Source organism: Amblyomma americanum, chromosome 1 (genome assembly GCF_052857255.1).
Source record: "Amblyomma americanum isolate KBUSLIRL-KWMA chromosome 1, ASM5285725v1, whole genome shotgun sequence".
Taxonomy (NCBI): Eukaryota; Metazoa; Arthropoda; class Arachnida; order Ixodida; family Ixodidae; genus Amblyomma; species Amblyomma americanum.
Genome location: NC_135497.1, coordinates 57,625,915 through 57,633,993, shown reverse-complemented (window position 1 = coordinate 57,633,993; position 8,079 = coordinate 57,625,915).

Sequence of the window (8,079 nt, the reverse complement as noted above, 5' to 3'; positions counted from 1 at the left end):
GTAGACAGCATTAATGACAGGGGTGGTGGGTTAATAACTATGATCTCTACAAAAATATGTCACCGGGCATCAATCTCGCAGAATGTTATGTTCCCTGACTGTGAGTTGTTGGCGATTGAACTCTCCCTTCCACAGTGCGTCAAAGTAACTATCGCTAACGTCTACTATCCTGTAGGTGTTCACAGGACAGACTGTTTGGATACCTTACTGAGCGGAGCTAACAACACCGTCATCGCAGAGGGTTTCAATTCGCACCACAGTGTCTGAGGCAGTCACTCTGACTCCTGCGGCCAGCTTCTCTGGTAATGGATGTCTATGAATGCAGTGCACTGCTGCAATTCCGGAGCAGTAACCTTTATGCGTGGAGTCTCTCGTTCAGTCATAGATTTAACATTATCATCTCGTGGGGTTGGAGTATCTGCATGGTGAACAGTAGACTCAGGTACATCTAGTGACCACTTTCCAATAACCTTTACTATTATGTCCTCTCCTATCAGAAATAGAGGTGCAACCATGAAATTTGTAAATCACATTACGTATAAAAAATTGATATCTGCCTCACTTCCCTCCATAGTTACCTCAGGTCGAGCGGAAAGAGCTCAGCGGGCAATTTTCTTTCTGCAAGATGCTGCTGAGAGCTCTGTATTCTCTGTGTGCGCTACTGCCTTTGCCAGACAGCCGTCTCCTTGGTGGACGGAGGAGTGTGAGAAAGCTTATCGCCTTAGAAAGGCAGCATGGAAAAGCCTTTCCTATAATGAGAGTCCAGCTAATTAGATAAATTATAAGTTCTACTCTGCATCTTTCAAAAGAACTGTTAAAAAAACAAAGGAGGATTATAATCAAAATTTAAACATATATCTCTCTGAACCTCAGAATAAGAAGGTTCTATATAGATTCATGGCGCAGAATAACGGCTCTCCGGCCTCCAATCGCATAAGGTCAATGGTAATGTCTCCGCAGGAGGCTAAGCAAAACCTTGAACGCATCGCGCAGGGGCTGGCCTTACGTTTCCAGGTGCAGAAAGCAGAACCTTTGCATACTCTCACCCCCAACTCGGACTATCCTAAGGTCGACGTGTCGGAGCTCCTGCCAATTGTTTCCTCGATGTGGTCTGCTGCCCCGGGATCTGATGGGGTTACTGTGGGCATGTTAAAGATTTTAGCGCAAGACTTTCCAACTCACCTTTCGGATATTGTAAATGCGTCATTGGAAAACTCCTGGATTCCTTGCAGTTGGAAAATTGCTAAAATAATTTTACTTTTGAAAAATGCAGAGAATGGATTTCATTTAGACAATATTCGGCCGATTGTTTTAACCTCAAGCTTAGTAAAGCTATTAGAAAGAATAGTACACAGTCGCCTCAATGAGCATGTTCATCACGCTAATGGCCTCAGCTCCGCACAGATTGACTTTCATCGCGGTTGTTTGATATGGTCCGCGCATGTGGATCTCGAGAGCCGAATACGACTCTCAATTCGCAAGAGAGAAGTTGCGACCTTGGTGACACTTCATGTTGCTAAAGCCTATGACAGCGTTGAACACACGGTCTTTATTAACAGTCTTGCTCAGCTACACCCACCACACTACATGTATGCTTGGATTTGTGAATTTTTAAAAGATAGCTTTTTCTTTTGTACAGACGGATCTTTCTGTTCTAATACCTATGTTCAATCAAGAGCTGTGCCGCAAGGATCTGTTTTGTCTCCCCTGCTTTACGGCATATTGGTTCGGGACATACCCATTCATCCAACATTACAGTTTATGTATACGCAGATGATATAGCTTTTTTCCCATCAGCAAAGGATATTCATGCGCTATACGAGTGTTTGCAGGCATACCTGAATGCTATTGAAGTCTTGCTGAACCAAATTAATTTATCACTTAATGCCAGCAAATGTGGCGTGCTGGTATTTCCGCCGGACACTCCTTTGTACGTGTCGCTAGTATAACGCTCCACTCCAATTCCGCAGGTGGAGTCGGTTACATACCTAAGCGTTACTTATGATCAAAGTTTGGGCTGGCGACACCATATTAAGAATAATGTTATTAAAGGGGAACGTGCTCTGGGCCGATCGACACGAGTTGGCAATAAAAAGTTTGGCACGCGTCGTGACACGTTACTGTTGTTCTATAAGGCTTATATGAGACCAATTCTGGAATTTGGTTCTGTCTTGTTCTCTGGTAGCGCAAACTACGAGCTGCAGACACAAAGGCGTTCCCTACGGCTATGCCTAGGGCTCCCAAAATCAGTTTCAAACGCTGTCCTTTATCTGGAAGCCCGCATCCCCGATCTCTTTTCCCGCTTCCAACTTCTAACAGTGCTCAGAGTGGCTGTTCGGGCGAGTTGGTTTTCCATGACGGAACATATAGTGCTAAGACACCAGGACGAACAAAGAAAGAGACAACACGAGCGCTAACTTTCAACTGAATGTTATTCATTGCATGTGAAGTTCTTATACAGGCTGAATATCGCAGAAATACTACCAGGCCATCATGCCGTGAGTCACCACATAACACGAAATTATTTTATTTACAATATTAAGGAATACAATTTCTTTCTTTGAGAGCCAGATAGATGCTGCACTAGCACATTTATCTTTCAGTTTTCGTATCTGTCTGGCTTCTGCAATCTCACGTGTTAGTGGCTGTTTCTTTTTACTGATGATTCGGCATTCTTTGAAAACTGGATGGCACCCCGCCGGCTTGCAATCCAAACAGTGTTCGGCAAGATTTCCTTTGCAGTTCCCCAAGTTCCTATTATGTTCTCGGAGTCTTTCATGACTCCTTTCAGGACATGAGGAAAGTACAGTGCGTACTTTCATCAGGTCCTTTGACCCGGCCCCGGCGTTCGTAGTCCCATTTTTCTATCCCAAACAAACCTGTTTTTCACTAATCATTGGCCACGCAATCAGCTTCCGCAAGTTAGGTTCACGCAGAATCTGTTAGCCCCGCTTCAGGTTAAGCTGATCTCCTTGCAACAAGTTGCAGATACGCAGGCTGACCCCGTCTTCTATTATGACCATATTTTCCCGTCCCATGCGCAAATATCCGCAAATATCCTAAATGGTGTCCTTTCTGAACACCTACAGAATTTTCCTCTTCATACTGTTATTTGCACTGATGCCTCCGGCAGCTGTGAGAAGGCCGCGGCTGGGACATATTTGCAGGAGCTGGCTTGGAACTATTCCGTTCATATCCGAGATTATACTCTTATATTCTTCGCAGAGTTTCTGGCCATTGGTATGGCTCTTCTCAAACTTCATAGGCATGTAGCAAGGGTTCTTATTCTTGCAGACTGCCTTTCAGTTCTAGTCTCTCTCCAAAATTCGGGAAAATCTTTATTGAATCGTTCGCTTAGGTTTTTTTCTTCCGCGCACAGTGCGTGAGATCCGCTTTGTCTGGGTACCTGGGCATTCGGGCGTCTATTTTATCGATGTGGCTGATTTATTGGCAAGGTCAGCCCTCAGCGCTCCTGTAATCTATCCCGTCCCTCACCTCATTCTGCTAGAAACTTCACGTTTCCAGCGCTTCCAACATATTTCAGCCAACCTGAGGGACCCATTGCTCAATATCGTGGATTTTAGCCACTTAAACTTCCCATGGAATATCCGGTTGTGTAAAATCAAGGCTTTGTGAGGTGTCAATGACGCTTCTGCGATGCAGAATCCCTCACTTAAATTTGTGCTTATGCAGATGTGGGTTCGCTGCGACAAACATTTGTGTCTCATGTGGGCAAGTTGAAACAATAGATCATTCTCCCCTTTCTTGCCGGCGGTTGGCAGTTCAGAGAAAACAGTATTTGGAGGTTCCTCTTTTGAGGTTAGGACTCCCTCTGTATGTTCCAGTTATTCTTTCGTTCGGTGCATGCGCAAAGGGATTCCCGTTAAGCAGTGTCTGCGGCTACCTCCATGATTACATAAGTGCAATTGATCGATTACCTTCTAGCTGTATACAAAATTTTGTCGCATGTCCAAAAATGCTCGATTCTATTCCTGGTAATTCATATTTCTTTAGTTCATTTGACTTTTTTCAATTTTTATCTTGATTTAGTCTTATCACGCCTATTTTTCTCCTCGCAAATACATCATTGGGATTATCTACTCAACCTTGGCCGATCCCCCTGCGTGGGTATGTGCCATGCTTACTAAGAAGAAGAAGCGCAGTGAAGCATTATCGCAGGCATGAAATGTGTGGAGGACAAGCCAGCAGAGAAGGAGAAGAGCGAAACGAAGCTTCCGACTGGGCCAGCGAAGGCCAGTAGGCGCCCGCACGCCGCCAGAACCGCGGATGCCGGAGGACGCACTGAGGTCAGTTGCAGTTGCTCGCCTCCCTGTAGCCGTTCGCAGACGGCGCGCTTCGAGCGACGACAGATGGAAGACCACCAGCTTTCGAAGAAGCCCAGAGCGCCCTCAGAACTGAGAGTGGATGGCTGTCTCCTGCGAGTCATGGAAAACCTCAACGTAGGCGATAGCAAATCGGCCGCTCCGAAGAAATGTCGAGCAGCCATGAAGAATGCCGGTGCAAGGGCGCCTGAAGGAGCAGGGAAAACCAGAGCAGAAGCAAGCCCCGGCTCCAGCAGCCCGCGGAAACCCGCCCCGCCGCAAGCACGACCCATAGCCGCACCTACTGCTGCGTTCGGACGCCGACAAAGTCGGATGCCTTGCTGGCGCCTCCTTTTTTCTGACGAAAAGAGCCTTCTTTTCTTAAAAATATTTTGTGGTCCGTGAGTTTTCATCAATGACGTAGAGTGGCTTGTAAAATGTTTAGCGCGAGTGACTGTTCAGCGGAGAGATTGCACCGTGCGTCGTCGCGGTTCGCGAAAACGCTGATAAAAGTGTGCCGGGGCTTCTCTACTACTGAGTCGTGATGGAACCATAGCGGGGAGGTTTCGCTGGCAATGAATTGTGTTTTATTTTTCCGCCTAAGCAGGCCGTACGTTACTTCTACTAATCTCTTTTACTAGCCACTCCCCAACATATGCACGTTTTGAGAATACAAATGAGCGGATGTTTCTGCTTAGGTCAACCTAAATGTATTAAGTATAAATCCTGGAGAATGTCATTAAACCATGATTCTACGCAGTATATTAGTCTCGCAAGCAACACCATCGCCTCAGCGCACCGCTCATTATGGTATGATCCACAGCGTCAATATAGACCCCTTCTACGTATCGACCCCACTTGTGACTTCTGCAAGTCGCGCAAAACAGACAGACGTGATCGAAATTGCCTCCACCGAATTCGCCTGGATGTTGCCTTCACTAAATCCTGCTTACATAAACTTTGTGTAGCAAGTAGCCCTCTGTGCACCCCATGTGGTGTGCCCCAGGATATTTCACATTTGATCTCCCGCTGCCAACTATTCAACAATCATCGCAAGGCACTTTTAAGAGCTTTAGGAGTCCGACAAAACGGCTCCGTGACCTGGAGCATTTCCTTGGGCTCTGGAGGACGCGGCTTCGGGGATGCGCGGGAAAAATGCATTTGTAGTGTTTTGAAGAAACACGGGTTTCGTGGACATTTTCTGACAATGTGTTCCTCGTTCCTAAATTTTGCCCGCTTGCTCTAGCCATGCAAGGCATAATATCGTGGGGAAAACATCACATGATCCTGTACAAATCGATTTAGCTCTTATTTAGCTCTTACTTCGCCTTTAATGTGCCAGTAGCTTAAGGACGCACATTCGAAAAACTGTCAACATAGTGTGGTTGAAACAAAGCAAAGTTTTTCCCGAAAAAATTGCCATCTTCAGCGGACTTCCTTTCCTTAAGTGCAAATTATGAATTAGCACCCCAGGACAGGATGATTACATGCTAACTTTTGAAACGACAAGAAAAAAAAAACTCCTAATCGAAATCTCAAGAAGAATGAGGAAATTCAATGCTTTTATTGGCAAAAAATAACTCAGGCATCAGGCGCGCAGAAATTTTAGTGGGTACTCAACGACCGCTGGTGATGTGTTGCAATGCCTCCCGCGCCGCATTCGATCTACGTGCCCTGTTGTTGTTGAGGATGTCCTCAAGAAGATTATGACACGTACCCACTGCAGGGGATTGGCCAAGACTCCGTCGGCGACTGACAGGTGCTCACAACGTTTGTTAGAAACGATATTGCAGATTTTACGATTTCAATAAAGAACAAAACGAGCACTCTGTGATTTATGGGCTCTATTCTGTCGCGGCAAGCATACATCACTTTTGGTTCTTCGCCCTCCAAAACAAGGTCACGTAGTTGGCAGTGCATTTTTTCTTGCATCGACTAAACGTAACGGAGTCGCATTTTTATTCTCTGGTGACCTAATTTTCATGTGTCCTTGATTTAGAATATTAGTATCTTTTGTTTCCCTGAATTAATAGCAAAGAATTTTGTCTTGTGAACATCTCTGCGCAAATGCGTAGTTATCCAAGATTACATTTTTTTCTTTTGCCTCACTTCAAACCCTTTTTTGTAAATAGTAGCTATATGTGTGCACAAATTGGCTTACAAACATGTCATTATCTTAATCGAAGGTTTTGCTTCAAGACTCGACCGTACTTATTCTGGTTCTGATACCGTGTAAACTGGTCTTAGTAATGCGCTGAAACATAACAGGCTATTCCGTTTCGAGCCCTTATTCTTATTTGAAACAAACTTTCACAGGTAGCGCAACACATCATTATTGGTCTGTACTGATGTGCTTGTTATCGCAGCTTTCTGTGGGAGATTTTTCACAAGCCACCTGCCGGCGCAGCGCGCAATCTATAAAAACAGCGTGTCAATAAGAAAGCTCTCCAAAATTGCTTAAAAAGCGAGCTTACGTACCCTGCCACTCAACGGATGATTATTGTTGGCAATTTGCTACGAAGCTACTCTGGTCTTCAATTGTGCAGCCAGGCTCAAAGATGACGACGTTCAACTGTACGCTCCCGCTGCGCATTCAGGAGCAGCACGACGCGAGCGTTCGATTCAGTTCACGCGATTCCTGGTACTTGACGGCGTAAAGAGGAGCAAGAATGACAAGACGCGGCGGGCGAATGTTTCGACGGGACCCCGGAGGGCCGCTACGTCTGCCAGAGCCGCAAGTACCATCAGCAAGGCTTCCTCCACTTCGGTTGGTCGCGCGGATGTCGGAGCGACCTACTCACCTCCCTGGCAAAGATCGCAAAAGAAACGCTTAGAGAGTCGTCAGAAAGGTGAACAGGCAGCTGCACAGCACGACAGTAAGCTATGCACGACATCGGAAAAAGAAAGCCTGGAGACGTCTGTTCTCACGGACTTGGTCAACTTAACCCTGCGAGACCGTGTTGGGACCACATGGAAGAAGCCAGTGGGAGTCGCCGCTCGGAAGATCAAAGCCAAGGCACTCGGCGCTGCCGTGTCGGACCCCGCGAAACAGCGTCCGGGTACTCCGCGTCCGAAAAGTGTACAGCCTTTTCCGAGGGTGCCCCAGAAAACGCATCTCGGGGCCTGCGATCCGGCAGCGGCGCTGAGCCGTGACGGACACGAAACAGACGGACAAAGCAAGGTTCGGAGGAAGCTGTTTCAGCGGCAAGATCTCTAGCACGGCTGCTCTTGCCCTGTTCAGGCACTCGGATACTCGACAACGAATGAGTACGTCAAGGCAGCAGATGCCGTACTTTCGATGCCAAATAAAAGCCTCGCACGAAAGCTTGGCTGTTTTCTTAATTTTAATTCGAGATTACACAGCAAAAGCATTCCGTACGGTACGAACTCGTGGCACTGGGTTTTCGAGATTGCTGCTTGCGCTACAAACGTCCTATCTGGGGGGAAACCTCTTGAGGACATGAAGCGTGGCAGAGATTTCGACTTGCGAACAGTTTGGTAGCCTCTGGCGGACTATGGCGTTTACGTGAGCTCTCGCACGGATAACCTTAACTAGCAGCAAAAAGGTCCAGCGGGTTGCAGAAGAGATAGAAGTTGTTGACGAACCCAGAAATAAAAAAGTGACAGGAGTAAGGTGGCGGTGGTTAGAAAGAGTAGGATCAATTAGGCATGAATTATCACCATCAGCCTGACTGCGGCCACTGCGGGGCAAAGGTCTCTCGCATGTCTCTCCAATTAGCCCTGTCCTTTGCCAGCT